The 16485-nt window shown below is 33.7% G+C and overlaps 1 protein-coding gene across 2 annotated transcripts in view; it reads right to left on the bottom strand.

The window, feature by feature from the left end:
* The window catches only part of LOC141387151 (uncharacterized protein CG45078-like), a 125666-nt gene that overhangs the window by 46031 nt on the left and 63150 nt on the right, over positions 1-16485 (bottom strand). The gene's annotated exons all lie outside the window — the stretch shown is intronic.

The following is a 16485-nucleotide window of genomic DNA, read 5'->3' as shown; positions in this document are numbered from 1 at the left end:
CAAAAGTTCAAAAATGTTCGGAAAAATTGTGCACACGATAACTCTTGATGGGAGTGACCGTTCGAATATGGACATTTGTCCACTCCTTCGGGTACCTCCCACACAAAATTTTGAATAAATTCACTTTAAGACCTGCTCTCGAATCACTTTGATTTTTCTTGAAGCAACTTGCATTCGCTGCCTCAATTAGGGCAGTAAAAGTTTTTTCAGGGGCAAGTCCATACTTCTTGAGAAAACAGCCCGAAAGTTGTAAAACACCCTATGGCACCATATGTAGTGGCTGCAGGGCTCGAACTGAATATATTACCGAATATAGCTGTGTTATGTTTTTCGCAGGCTAGTGTGATAAAAAATCCGTATCTATCAATATCCCCGCAAATTTTTGAGCTTTAGTCCTATCCATACTTTGTCGGTGCATAGGGCCAAAATTTTGAAAACCCCCCTAAATACATAAGTTTTTTTTTTTTTGGAGAAAAAAGTATTTCTATCCACACAGGGTATATGTATACGTTCTGGAGGCATTAAACCAGGCTCGAAAGATGAAAACACAAAGTGTTTCTACGGCCTCTTGTTCTTGGGAAATCAGCTGGGAAGTAGTTTTAAAACATTCTTGCCTACATCGAACTTGGATTTGTCAATCGCAGGCTATTCTTTCACAAATCGCATGAATATGTTTGCTTGATGTCCGCATGTGCTTCCAAACTTGCAGTCAAAAATCCCTCTCAACAATACTTCTAATAAGTCTGTACGCATGTATAGAATCACTCGACCTAACATCTTGTCGACCTGGTGAGACCCCATTATTCTAGACATTCGGAGGATAAACTGCCAAAATTTCTAGAAAAAGGTTTACCTGGCGTACTTATAAGTGGGACCTCTTGTTATTCAAGAGATTAAACATTAACTCCGAATTTCCAGGAGCCGCAAAGGATGGTAAACAACTTGAAAGTTGTAAACGACATAGCAGAGCGAGGAGTCCAGCTCATCAAGGATTATAACCAATTAATTACAAAGGACGAACAATTAAAACAATGCGTTCTCCAATAAGTCAGCTGTACCCAGATAGCTCCAAAACCACATGATGTGTGATGATAAATTTAAATAATAATAAAATGTAAAAGGCATTTGGTTTCATTCCTAAAATTGATGAAAAGGAAGAAAATGTATTTTTTTAAATAGACTCCATTTTCGCCCTAATGCGTACATAGTCACGTTTTTCAGGACATTGGCTTTATTATCTCGAATTCAGTCATCTTCTTTTCCGCTTAACTCCTTGGAGAGCATAGGGCCTCTAATCTCGAAAAAAAAAATTCGACATCGACTTGTTCCCTTTGAGCCTAATGCTACAAATTAAGACAAAGAAGAAAATATTAAACTTTACATGAAATGCGCGATATTTTATCACATTTTATATTTTAATAATAAAAAAATGGTACTACAATACCATATTTTTATACCCTACACCAGACTGTCGTATGAAATTTCAATAATATAATAATCTGCTAAAAAATCGACATTAAATGACCAAAAATATTAATTTAGAACACTTTGAAGATTTTTATGTGTTTTCCAACTTTAATTGACAATTTTACGACTTTTATGAAGTTTTCGACTAAAAAATGTTTGCATATTTTACATATTTTTTGCATATTTTTGATATGCCCCAAATATTGAAAAATTCACCCTCAAAACGCCTACATCCAAAATTTGAGTCAAATCAGATAAGAAATAAAAAACAATGCAATGCACGAAGAATGCAACTGTTTTACGTTGAAACAAAAATACTCAAACAATTACAAAAGTGAAAATAAATGGTTAAAAAACTTGCAAAAATTATGTTTTTGGTTTATGAATTTAGTCAAATTAGTTAGTAAACATTTATGTTGTGAAATTCGCTTTTTTCTAGAATTAAAATTATTGTGTACGAGGGCAGTTCGGAAACTTCTTAACCTAGCACAAAAAGCGCGGTATAAACAGAAAAAAGTTAACTGTTTTGGAAACTTCCACCTCTGTTATGAACACATGTTAAATTTTGTTTCGATCTGGCAACTCCTTCATATAGAAACAGGTGTTCGAAAAAGACGCATCCGCAATTTTTTTACAATGGAAAAATTAGAAATGCCTGCTGTCATTAAATATTTACATAAAAAAGGTTTATCGGGACAAGAAATTCATAATAATATGGTGAATGTGTTAGGTGAAAGTGCTCCTTCATATGCAGTAAACATTGGGTTGCTGAATTTAAACGTGGTCGTACAAGCATTGAAGATAAACCACGTAGTGGACGTCCAAAAACAGCAACAACAACAGAAATTGTAGCCAAAGTGCATGATATGGTATTAAATGATCGACGAATAAAAGTGCGTGAAATTGCTAATATCATGGGCACCTCAAATGATCGAGTCCATTTAATTTTGCATGAAGAACTACAGATGAAAAAGCTTTCTGCAAGATGGGTGCCGCATTTGTTAACAGTCGATCAAAAACGCATAAGAATGAACATTTCTCAAGCTTGTTTGGATCGTTTTAAGCGAACTGTTGATGAGACATGGATCCACCACTATACTCCAGAGACAAAAGAACAATCCAAACAATGGACTGAAGCTGGAGGAAGAAGGCAAAAACAATTCAATCGGCTGGTAAGGTTATGGCAACGGTTTTTTGGGACTTCAAAGGTATTTTATTGATTGACTATCTGCAAAAGGGTAAAACAATAAATTCAGAGTACTATTGCAACCTTTTGGATCAATTAAATGTACAAATTCGAGAAAAACGTCCTGGCTTACAACACAAAAAAATAATTTTTCATCAAGACAACGCACCAGCGCACAAGAGTGTTTTAACAATGGCTAAAATCAACGAATTAAAGTACGAGTTGCTTGACCACCCACCTTATTCTCCTGATTTAGCTCCCAGTGACTTTTACTTGTTCCCAAATCTAAAAAAATTCCTTGCTGGCAAGCGTTTTACCTCAAATGAAGATGCAATTACAGTTGTAAACCACTATTTTGAAGACCTTGAGGAAAACTATTTTAATCAAGGGATAAAATTGCTAGAAAAGCGTTGGACTAAGTGTATTGAAGTTTCAGGAGATTATATTGAAAAATAAAAATATTTATGAAAAACTAACTATTCTCCTTCATTGATAGGCTAAGAAGTTTCCGAACCGCCCTCGTACATGGGTTGTGTGAGTCTATGCGTGGGTATGTGTTATTGCGTTCGTGTGTATATGTAAACAAATGATTTCGTAAAACGAAATCATGTAATGTGCTAATCTAAAAAGGCTTTAATGTTCGTATGTGTAACTGGGAAACTATTGTTGTGTTAGGAATAATGTGTTTTTGTGGTGAAATTGTTCGTCACTTATATTTAAACTCGAAGAATTAGATTTGTTGCCGTATTGAGAATTTGAGATTTTGGTTGTGTGGCATGATAATTAATAAGTCTTCCTGATGAAGTGTCTTTGGAGTACCAATCGAATGCTATTTTGTTGTTATCTCTCTTCAGTTTTACGTCCAAATATGGTATGGAGTTTCCACCTTCCATTTTTATTGTGAATTGTATCTTGTTATGATATTGGTTATGTGTTTTCCGAATTTTATCCGCGTCGTCCTTGTTTATTATAGCTAAAATATCATCTACATATTTTTCTATATATTTAATACTTATGTCATTTTGTTTAAGTTCTGTTATTGCGTCGTCAAGTAGGTTATCTAAGACAATATCGTTTATTGTCGGTGAAAGTGGGTTCCCCATGGGCTTTCCGAAGATTTGGTTATAAATCTTGTCTTCAAATATGAAATAATAATTGTCTTTGATTCAAAATTGAAGTATTTGGGGAAATAATTTCTTAGTGATTTCTGTGTGCTTTGTTATCTGGTTCCATTTTTCCATTCTTATATTTTAACTGCAGTGTGTATTCTTCATATATTGTTTCAATTATTCAGAATTGTTAATGTTGTAGTCCGTAGATACTATGTTTTTTTTTTTGTATTTGACTCCATAAATTCTGGGAGCATTAGCATTAAAAAAACATAGTATCTACGGACTACAACATTAAAAATTCTGAACGATTCTGCAATTTTAGTCTCATTTGATGTTGTCTCGCTTTTCACAAACATCCCTATACACACTGCAGTTAAAATAATAATGGAAAAATGGAACCTGATATTTTAGCTATAATCAATAAGGACGACGCGGATAAAATTCTAAAAACTCTTAACCTGTAAGAGTTCTCACACTTATAGTGAGTCTGATGTGGTGTCCAACTTACCCTAACCTTATAATCTATCCCTATATACCAAATTTTGTTTCGAATCCACTATAAAACTGTAGTTACTTGTATGCTATTGGTGTTACTTGTCTCGTCGTTTTTATTTGTGACACATAAGATTGCTTTTTGCATTAATTCTAATAAGTTTAAACACTCTAAAACTCTCTGAAACTAATAATGATTTATATTTGAATCATATCTATTTAGGATATTTCTTCCTTATTATATTTTCCTAAAACTGTAATTGGTGAAGGGACAACCTCTAACAACTATGAATGATTCTGCGAAAATAGTGCTTAATAAATATAATATTAAGTATTTGAATTGTGTATATCAAACTTAATACAGCGATGAATAAAAGGTGCCAAATTTGATATTTGGGTTCTTTGTTATTACCCTGAGGCTTTTTCGCGACTATAAGATTGATCCTTACCGAGGTTGATATTTCTCAAACATAAAGTGTGTCTGATATGTTACATTTATTATTTTAATGCAGTATGGGGTACGCTCCCCATGCCGCTACTCTCTTACTTTATCATTATTATAAACTATAACATTACAAACTATAACGTTGTGATGAGTGTTGATATTTGCCAATTCTCGATAATAAGGCGGACATATTAATTTTTGTTGTTTAGTCCAATGGGGTTACTTCCCCGCCAATTCCTAACATGATTTTTTTGCTCGTGGCACATTAGATTCGTTTGACCATAACTTCTTATGAGTTTAAAGCATTTCAAGCTTATAGTGATTCAAATTGATGATATTTGATATTAGCAGCACAAAGGGAGACTGCTCCCCTTGACCCCACCCCGCTTATTTTGTAAGAGATGACGTGCACATACTTCCCGCTAATGGTGACAAAATCTAAAGACTATATCGGTTACCGTTCTTTAGATATTCGCATATTAAATTTACATTTTTTTAAGTTCTTGCTAGAAAACTCTAATATACAGTATCCAGAACCGAGTTCAATCGATGAAGTTGAAGAAACAATTGCCCATGTCACCAACCCCATTCAAACTGCCGCATGGAGTAGCACTTCAGACATTCCTGAAATACAAAGTACTGTACCATACCCCCCTTATATTAGGGTAATGATATCAAATAAACGTAAGCTACGGAAAAGATGGCATCAATCTCGATTCCCACCAAACAAAACTAGGCTAAATAAACTAACTCAAGAGCTGAGCTTAGAAATTAAAAGATTTAAAAATCGAAACTTCAACAGGAATTTACAATCTCTCAGTAATGATAAAACGACGGATTACTCTCTATGGAAATCGATGAAATACTTAAAACGGCCAACATCACAGGTCCCCCCATTACATATGCCAGACGGCAGTTGGGCCAAAACCGATATTCAAAAAGCAGATTTATTCTCTATTCGCTTAGCTGAAGTATTTTCCTGTGATTCAAATTTGCCTGCTAGTACAGATGATATGAATCTTAATTATGTTAATGATGCCGCTATTCAATATGTAAAGACACACGAAGTTCTGCAAATCATACACAACGATCTTAAAGGAAAAAAAAATGTCCAGGATTTGATCTAATTACATCCGAAGTTCTTAGACAACTACCAAACAATATAATTACTAAATTAACACAAATATTCAACTAGAGTTTCTGGTCGGGAATTCCCGAAATTTTTTGAACGGGATTTCCTGAAATTCCCGGGAATACGGGTATTTGTATTTTTATGTATAAGTCATATATATTTGCCTTATAGTTATTTATTATTGGAAATATAGTAGAATAGCGATAATTCGTGCCCCGATTATTCGTAATTGCTGGTCTATTGTAAAAATCGGTATAATTCGTACAATATACATATGTACATTTTGGTGCTCTCAATAATTGGTGTTTTTTTCTGAAATTCGAAGTCTGTATAACCTCACATAATTCTTTATTTTTAGCTAGTCACGATTGTTTTAGTCTAAATTTTTATTGGTTGCATTCATTCTCCGTTTCCAAGCAAAATCCTGAAAACCTAAAATAACCCAAAAAATGTGGTCTTTGACCGCGATTTATTTAAAAATCCGTCCAGCGATTTTTTCTTGTTTTTGGATTTCTCTCATCTATGAACATTGCTGTTTCAGAATCCGCAAAACCTACTCAGGTGTAAGCGGTTTTCATTTAAAGTTAATTAAGGTGCACCCTTCATGACATTGTTTTATAATGAGACGATACAGCCAGTTCTTTGTCCCAATTTGAAATTCTATATCTCAAAAATGGTAAAACCTACGAAAATAACATTAAGATCAATCATGTTGATAATTTTCACTGCTACAATATTTGCTCTAATATCATTTCGATAGGGTTTTCGGCTTTCGAGCAAAATTGTCAAAACATAATAAAGCTCTAAAAATTTGAACTTTGAGCGTGATTTATTTGAAAATCCCTCCGGCGATTTTTTCGTTGATGTCTCTCATCTATGAACATTGTAGTTTCAGAATCCGCAAAAACTTCCCAGGTGTAAGCACCTTTCATTTAAAGTTAGTTAAGGCGCACCGTGGGGAGTAGTTACTTCAAGTTTGCTTACTCTCTGTCACGTCTATGCCCCACGAATTCGACTTACCATAGTCCCGGGAATGAAAAAAAGTCGGGAATTCCCAAACTCTATCCCTAGCTGAACAGATTGGTTCGGAACGCAGACTTAAGAGAAGGAAGCCTTTCGACCTAGTTAGAAGTTCTGATGTAACCTAAATACTTAAATGTCAATATTTCGTCATTACATTAAAAAATAAAAGTCTATGTATTGTTAGTTTGTTTAAAATTGCTTGTTAGTTAAATGTAACTAGTTGCAATAAATAAAAAAAAATACATTTTTTGGAGGTACCTCCGATTCTGATGCCATATCTCTAGATTCCAGATAATTTTCAAAAATCTATATAGCCTATGTTACTTTCAGGCGATGTTAACATATACTCTCAAAATTTCAGGAAAATCTGTCCAGCGGTTTTTCAGTTATTAAGGCACAAGCAAACATACAAGCATTTTTCTATTTTATATAATATATAGATAGATAATATATCGTTTGCTTATGTTATATTTCTATAATGTAAAAAAAGTTGTCCGGAGTCGATCTCAGACTCCGACTCCAGCAAACTTGCTCGACTCCGAAACCCTGGTAAAGGTGAAGTTTGTTACTTTCATTGTCAGGCTTTGCTTTTGGAATAATCTTAACAGAATTTGCCCATTGTGACCTCTAAATATGATCCTACCATCAGCAAAATCAATAGGCTTCTTCCCCTCCAGGACCCCTATCAACCACCAAAATTTCGTGACGATCAGATCAAATTTGCGACCTGTAGCGTGATTACAAAAAAATGGGATGTATTATCGACTATTGCGATATCTCCGTTGTTTGACCACCTGGTGGGATTTGCTACTTTCATTGCCAGGCTTTGCTTTTGGTATGCACCAAGGCGAATATGACAAGGTGATCCGAAAGGCGTATAGGTCTACTAACATTATTTCGATGTGTTACATACTTGTTGGCCAAAACCAACTTATAATACCCGTCCCACATAGTGGTGTAGGGTATAATATTATACCCTTTCGGATCAACTTGTTATATTCGCCTTGGTGCATACCAAAAGCAAAGCCTGGCAATGAAAGTAGAAAATCCCAACCAGGTGGTCAAACAACGGAGATATCGCAATAGTCGATAATACATCCCATTTTTTTGTAATCACGCTACAGGTCGCAAATTCGATCTGGTCGTCACGAAATTTTGGGGGTTGATTGGTGTCCTGGAGGGGAAGAAGCCCATTGATTTTGTTTATGGTAGGATCATATTCAGAGGTCGGAATGGGCAAATTCTGTTAAGAGTATTCCAAAAGCAAAGCCTGACAATGAAAGTAGAAAACTTCCTCTTTACCAGGGTTTCGGAGTCGAGCAAGTTTGCTGGAGTCGGAGTCTGAGATCGACTCCGGACAAATTTTTTTACATTATAGAAATATAACATAAGCAAACGATATATTATACTAAGTTAGGGGGTGATTTACAGGATATTTACTATCCTTTCCAGTCAAGTCTTTTCGTGTCTACTTTGATTATGAAATATATGTCGAGAATATTTGTTGGTCCAATTCATCCTTTAATTTTTTGCAAGCAAACGTGAAGTTCCATGACAAACGAATTATAATTGGGCATTGCACAAGTCTTCTGACAGAAGACCTACTGGTCTGCTCGACTTGCCTTTTGTGAGAGTCATCCTTGTCTTCTATTAAAGGACCTGTTGGGCTACTATGAAAGACATTGTGTTCTCTATGGGAAATCCCACTGATTACCCTGTGACACAAAATGAAAGTCCAGGTCTGGGAGGAGGAATTTTTTCTTTGGGAATGAAAGCCCCTATTGAGTATATTAAGAACTCCAAAGGATTCCATAGTTGAAGTTTCTGAGTTATGATGTAAAGGTTTTTTGATTGGCTTCCAATAATGTTTGAGAAAATAGCCTTATGTCTTTGTTTGGCGTTATTGCTCCTTTATTTTGAGATGACATATTTTCAATTAAATAGAATGAGGATTATTATTGTAGAATATTTCGTCGTTCTAGCTCAGTTCGTTCCATGTCCTTTTTGTTCATGAACTGAAAAAGTACCACGAGATCAGGTTTTCTACATGAAAAAATTTTACAAAAATGTTCCTACGAAAATTTTATGTAGGCTCGCTTCATCCAATAAATCGATATTACCACGTTTGCATTATACTTTAACAGTTTTACCCGCACCTTTTTCAAAAACCCCGTATGTTTATGTATTACGGTACATTTCGTATAATTTGACTATGTATGAAATTCGGATGTTTACTAGGGTTATGACTTTTTTAAAACCTCACATCCCTGTGTCATATTTTGATGAGCTTCTACATAAGATTAAATAAAACCTTCATTATTAGGTGATTCGATAAAAATCTAGAAGGACATTAAAATCTAGTAATTCATCGATCGATTTTATTTTTCAAAACTTTTTTGTCCGTTTTTTCTGTCCACCATTTCCGTAAAATCTAATATTTTTCTACAAAATCGATCTATGAAGTACTAGATTTTGATGTCCGTAAAAAGCTCACAAAAATGTATGACAATAAGTATATTAGTTTTCGAGCTAGGGTTGGCAACGCAAAACGCTTTAATAAAAACAGGGTTTCGTAGACGGTCATTTGCCACAAAACTTTGTAATATTTTCCAACAAAAAAATTCAGAAAGCAGATTAAGTTGTTTTCTTATATGAAAAAAAATCTACCAAAAAAGTTTCGTAGTTTTCTTGGAAAATTATCATTAAAAATGCCTCTTAATGTGGGTTTCAACTGAGGTTCGCCCCGACAAAAACTTTCTAACATGTATTTTGTGGCTATTTGTCAATGTAAGATTCAGAAGAAACAATACAGATATGCATTTTACTTCATATTTATGTTCTGCAGTTGAGTATAAAATTCGAACGAAGGTCCTTTCTAAAATATATGTTAGGAAAACCAACTGATTACCCTATATGGACCCAAATATAGGAAGAAGCTAAAAATGTGTGCACATTTAATTAATTTTTAGTGATATAGTATTTTGTGCTCGGAGTCGACTCCGGAGTCTGGGTCGGAGTCGTGAAAAAAATTGGTCTAGAGTCGGAGTCGAGCCAAAAATACCTCGACTCCGAAACTTAGACCTTTACAACAATGCAAAGTAGGTTGGCGTAGGTGGACAACGAAGATATCACAATAGTATCTAATCCAACCCAATGTTTAATTTTTGGGATTTTAATTGTAATGACAAACATCAAAGCTTTGGTTGGGGACTTTCCAAAAGCAAACACAGACAATGAAAGTAGAAAATCACACCTTTGCAATGATATAAAGTGGTCAAATAACGGAGATATCACAATAGTTGGTAATGCATCTCATAATTACGCTGCAGGTCGCAATATTGATCGGATCGTCACGATATTTTGCGTGTTGATGGGGTTCCCAGAGGGAAAGAAGTCTATTGATTTTGATTACGGTCGGATAAAATTCAGGGGTCGGAATAGGCACAAAACTTATGCGGGGAAATTCAAGGCTGATTTAAGGCCTCGTCACATAAGAGGATTTCTGGTTTAATTCATTAAGTTGCCTGTTCTTCTCCCCGCTTTAAGTCAAAAGTCAAAGCATACGAAAATCGTGTTTCAGCACGCATTCAGCCGCGTAGAGATGCGGCAACTCAACGCCGCTGAATGTGTGCTGAAACACGATTTTCGTATACTTTGACTTTTGATTTAAAGCCGGAAGAACATGCAACTTAATGAATTAAGCCAGAAATCCTCTTATGTGACGAGGCCTTTAGTAATGTTATCCAGAAGGCAAATTCAGACCTCTTCATTTGCTGTCAAACATTTTTGTGCGAATAATCCACCAAAGAATAAAGGAAACGATAAAATATTATTCGCGAAGCTTAAATAAAGATGTTGTACACATATATTATGGATAGAACTGAAATATTTGTTATTTATTTTTTATTAAAAAATTTGTTTTGACAGCAAATGAAGTCATTAATTCGCCTTTTGGATCACCTTCCTAAATTCGCCTTGGTTTTATTCTTATGTGAATGTCTCCGCTTATAGTAGAAGTATTCCGAAAGCAAAGCCTTTCAATGGAAGAAGAAAAGTTCACCTTTACAATGATGCAAAGTAGGTTGTTTTACCAGAGATTGTGTGTCCGAATACAAATCCTAGTGTTGTGTGTTCAAAGCTCACCGGGCACGGTAGTCTTTTGTCAGCAAAATTACGAAGAAATATTGATGTACATGCCTATGTTTAAACAACCCTTTACATTCGCACGAGTGGCATAGTCTGTTGTGTGTTTGGCTACAAATCAGAAGTTCGTGTGGTCAAAACCAGCAGAGCAAAGTAATAGAAAAACAACAAAAATTTGTTCTAAAAATGCAACGTATGTTTTACCGCTTTCCGCTTTCGATTATCCATATGTGTTTATATGTATATTCATTTAAAAAACATCTTTGAGAAAGTACTTCCTTCATATGATATCCCCATGTAAAAATCATTACTTTTACGGTCAATTTGTAACTAGTTATTACTGTCAATATTTACTGAATATTTAATTTAATAAAGTTATTACTCGACAATGACTTTTTTTCTGGATATTTGCAAATTTTCACAAAATTTTGTTGTTTCTTAAATAGTGAAAGTACTTTTGTAAAGTATCGTGGGTTTTTTTTTAATATTTTCGCCTGCGGCGGTTATCTTTTTCAGAAAGTATTTGCATATTTATACCGAAAATTTTTTGTTTTCTTAAATAGTGAAAATATTTTTGTAAAAAATTGTGCGATTTTTCAAAAATATTTTCGCCTATGGCGCTTTTTGTCAGAAAGTATTTGTATATTAAAAAATGTTTCTGATGAATTCTCATTTAAACGAATTCTCATTTTTACATTTCGCCTATGGCGCTTTTTGTCAGAAAGTATTTGTATATTAAAAAATGTTTCTGATGAATTCTCATTTAAACGAATTCATCGGTTACGTTTATTCTTGAGCTCTGGTCGTCATAAAATTGGGGAAGAGTTCTTTGTTTCAGTGAAGAGAACTGATGAGTCCAAGTGGCGTTGGACGAAACTAGTATATTCTTTGCCTTTCCCGAAATTAAATCAATTTTAACTACATACCACTTTAAATAAAACTTGTTGTTTTAAAAATTTAAAAACAACAAAAACCGAGATAAAACTGAAATTATTTTACAACAATAAAATAATACACATCTCAACAAAACTGCCAAAAGTGAATCTAAAAAAACTCATCGCCAACACCAAAATCATCTAAAATTAATTAATCTGGCAGTATTTAATATTTGTATTAGAATTAATGTATTACTAAAATTAACTTAACGAAATTCTTTAATGTCAAAGAGAGTCTCAAAATGTTCGCCATTTTCTTTAAAAATCATTTTGTCTTGCAATTAACGTGGTTATCAAAGTTCAATTGCTGTGTTAACAAGATAGTGGTCTCTATACCATAAAGACTGACCTTATTTGTGTAATTTTATGTCAATTTTTAAATATTTGTTTTTTGTGTTTTAGGAATTTTAATATAAGTGCATTTGCTCAATAAACCTATTTTGTTTTGGAATATTCAAAATCCGGAAACTACTTGACCTGCCTTTTATCCCTAACAGTCAGTTGAAGTCATATAATTTGGTACGGAAGGTTATATTATGTACATCTTGAATGTTTGGTATTGAAAAAGAGTTACATCGTCCACTTTTTGATATAACCCTCATAGAACTGTACCCCTTGATTTTAGGCATTTTTAAGGTGCTAGACACAATATCCAACTTAAGTTGCTGGTATTTAGTTTTCGCTAGATGTACAAAATATACCTACAAAGAAAATATTTGTTCAGAGGATTCTTGGTATAGATCCACTTATTGATACTACCACTGTGTAACGGTACGACCCATTTTACTGTATTTCATATTATGATATTATGCATTTGTAGTAAATTGTTATTGTTGGTCTCAGTGGGTACAAAAGTCAAATTTTGAAAATTGTAAATATATGTATTTACATGTTCTGGTGACGGTACCTCCCGATTTAACGTATTTGGAAGTTTTGACACTGGAATCACTGTAATTTAATATTTCGAATTATTACTGCGCAGAAAACTCTGAGGTCTTATAGACTTTAAACAGTGTAACATATTCTACTTCTCCTACTAATAAGCTCAGACCTGGCGAAAGAGCTTAGTACCTTCATAAACGAAAGAAACCTAATAATTCCATTTTACTTTAATACAATTTGTGGTGGAGTGTATAAAAGTTCGGTCCGGCAATTTTTACTTGTGTTTGTGGTAAGAAGAGAGTTACACAAAATATCTAAGAGAGGAAAGTTCGAAGAACGAGCTCACATGACTAGAAGCTTTTTCACATTTTCTATAATATCACGATTTGTTCAGAAATACATATCAATTTTTGCAGAAATATCAATTTTTTTAATTGTATAATAGTTCATTCGAAATCATCTTTTGAACAAGAACTAAGAAATTTGCATTGCTTGAATCGTTATACGAGGACTCCGATTTTCAATAGAAAGTTTGTCACCTGATATAAACACGAAATTTGTCATACGAAAATGAACAAAAAGTAGTAAAATTTTAATTTATTTTAGTTATTTTCCAATATATTTCGTTAATCATTGCCAAAAAATTCTTTTGAAATTGATTTGTTTTTATTTTTATATGCTGTCGTTAACAGAATCGGTCATGACTCTTTTCTCGTATTTCAACGCCATACGTGATACCGATTTGTCGTCTCAAAAAAAATAAATGTTATTTATAACCCAAGAAATCCAGGGAATGATGAATCTGTTTCTTTCGATGTTTTATGGATCTAAGATGCTATAAAATATAAAAAATTTCGTAGTATATAATTTTTCATCACATAAAAATGTAAACTACGACTACGCATACGACACTTGAATGCCTACGACTACGCCTACCGTAATAAGGGTGATGACTATAGTTGGACCAAACGAGATGTGTTTGAACAAAGCTCAAGAATGTGACTAAAAAATATTTTTTTCTAAAAGCCCAATATCATTTTTTTGATCGTATAAAGTAGTGATACTTAAAAATCCATCCACTAACAACGGCTATTGCGAAAACGGAAAAAATGTGCGAAATATGTTTTTGAAAATATCGCGATTTTAATAGCGTTTTCTGTGGATAGTTTTCTTTTCAATAAAGAAACTGGCGGAAACAGAAATTTAAAAGAATTAGTGGTATTAGAGCTGTATCCGATTTATCCCAAAACTAGATTGAGAAACATCCACGGTCCTTGATTGATATGAAATCAGGTGCGCATAAAAGTCTATGTACTTTATGCAAATTATAAGCGTTATACAGTGCTTGCACTCTAAAATGCAGACGACAGTGCATCTTAGCCGCCACATTTGACGGAACTTGACGTGTTTTTTCAGTAATTTTCTCGGCCTTCCTTAAACCGATTATGCCACAATTGAACATGTGTTCTGCTCATAGTAGACTCGCCAAACGCCACAGTCAACATTTGAACAATAAATTTAAATGAACAATAATATAATAATGAATAAAATGTTAAATAAAAAATAAAATGAATTTTTTTCTACACAGAATGTACATAGGTGGAAATATAAATTTTTTTGTAGCAATTCCTCATTAACCTTTCATTACGTAAAGCTTTCTTTGCTATGACACAAGTAAATATACACATGTACATATGTATATACAATTGGGAATAACTGGCCATATTGTCATCTTATAATGCATTAGAATGTATGTATATGGAGATTTCTGAGTGAAATCGGACACTTTTTAAAAATGAGGTTTCTGATTTCCTTTTTTTCTTTTACTAAAGGTTCCAGATTTTTATTGGTTAAAGGTTCTAGAGATATCGCGCCTTGAAAAAGTCGAATACTTTAACTATATGCAAAGAAATACTCATAACTTCTTTAATATTGGTTCAAAGAGAAACAATTTTTTTTGTATTTTTTATTTTTCTTATGTTATATTCCGATTTTCCGAACAAATAACAGATGCACATGGTTTTATCGACTTAGAATTGTATGCTGATCAAGACTATACCAGGTCTCATAAAAAATAAACCGTTATTTTCAAATTTCGTGAGTTATATATGTTCGATTTTCGTATTATATCAGCCATTTTGGATTGTCAGTTTGGTTTTCACAGATAAAATGCTTAGTTGTTTTTTGGTGTGCTCTTAAATTTTTAACTATTCGAAAAAATGGATCCAAGAAACTGTATAAGGTTTTGTGTAAAAAATTAAATTAAATGCGCAAGGACATTTGAAATGTCGACTGTTGTGTTTGGCGAGTCTACTATATCAGAGCACCAGTTCAATTGTGGTATAACCGGTTTAAGAAAGGCGGCTGAGATGACCGAAAAAGCATGTCAAGTTCGATTAAATGTGAAGGTTTTGCTCACTGTTTTCTTTGACTGCAATGGCGTGGTGCATCATGAATACCACCTTCAAGTTATGCGCCGTTTGCGCGAAAACCAATCATATATTTCGCATCATGATAATGCACCAGCTCACACATCGATTAAACCGTTATCATGCCTTAAACATCGTATTCACCGGACTTGGCCCCACCTGACTATTCCCTCTTCCGAAAACTGAAGACACCGATGAAAAGGGAGGCGTTTTGGTACGATTAAGGAGATAAAACAACAGGAAACGAAACAGGAGCTGCTGGGTATACTAAAAAGCACGTTTCAGAAGTGTTTCGAGAATTGGAAGAAACTCTGTCATAAGTGTATTATATCTAAGGGGGATTACTTTGAAGGGGACATGATAGTTATTGATGAATAAAAAAATACTACTACAGTAGAATCTCGTTAATTCGTAATCCAAGGGAGCGGCCAATATATAAGAATTTATCATTTATAGGGTCTCGACGAATATTTCGTTGTGTTACAAACGGAATGACAAATGTAATTATACCCTCCATATTATGGTGGCATAACCAAAGCAAATATTTGAACTTGTAATTGTTTCACACAGCAGTTTACAGTCCATCAGAAAAGTAAAAACTCAGAAACTTGATTTATAGCGAAATTTTCCTTTAAATTTCTTAACATACTCACCAAATGTTTTCAGCCACAAAATGAATTTTTCACACATGTTTTATTTGAAGATCTTACATTTTCGGTATTACATCAGCTCGTCATAGCAATTCTCCGTGATAAGTTTATAGAACTGTTTTCATATGCAACAAAATCTTAGATCATTCAGGTCTACTCCAAGAAATTAATAAAATATAAGCAAAGACGACATAAAAACAGTGGTGGATATAAAATTCTTTAGTTCGACTCAAATTGTAGGGTAATCAGTTTTAGGGCCATATAGCAAATTTCTCATTTTGTTTAATTTGCTGGATGGGCTTATTGACCTGTTTATCGATACAGAGTCGGCGGAAAAGGGAACTGATGAAGTTGTTTGGTGACAACTGAAACTATAGTATTCCCGACCCTCCGCCCGCAACTAATCAATTTCATATCCACTGTAAAACATTTTGTTGTTATTCAAATACTTGAATACAACAAAATATGGACTAAAGCTGAAATAAACACAAAGATGTAAATATAAAATAAAATCATCTTCGCCCTAACAGGCAAAATTACAAATATGTCAACATATTATTGCCGAAGCATAGAGTGTGTTTGAAATAAT

The sequence above is a fragment of the Musca autumnalis genome, unplaced genomic scaffold (assembly GCF_047663935.1).
Source record: "Musca autumnalis isolate F117 unplaced genomic scaffold, ASM4766393v1 scaffold_1, whole genome shotgun sequence".
Classification (NCBI taxonomy): domain Eukaryota; kingdom Metazoa; phylum Arthropoda; class Insecta; order Diptera; family Muscidae; genus Musca; species Musca autumnalis.
Note: the sequence above shows the minus strand (reverse complement) of the source record. Positions and strands in the feature narration are given on the sequence as shown.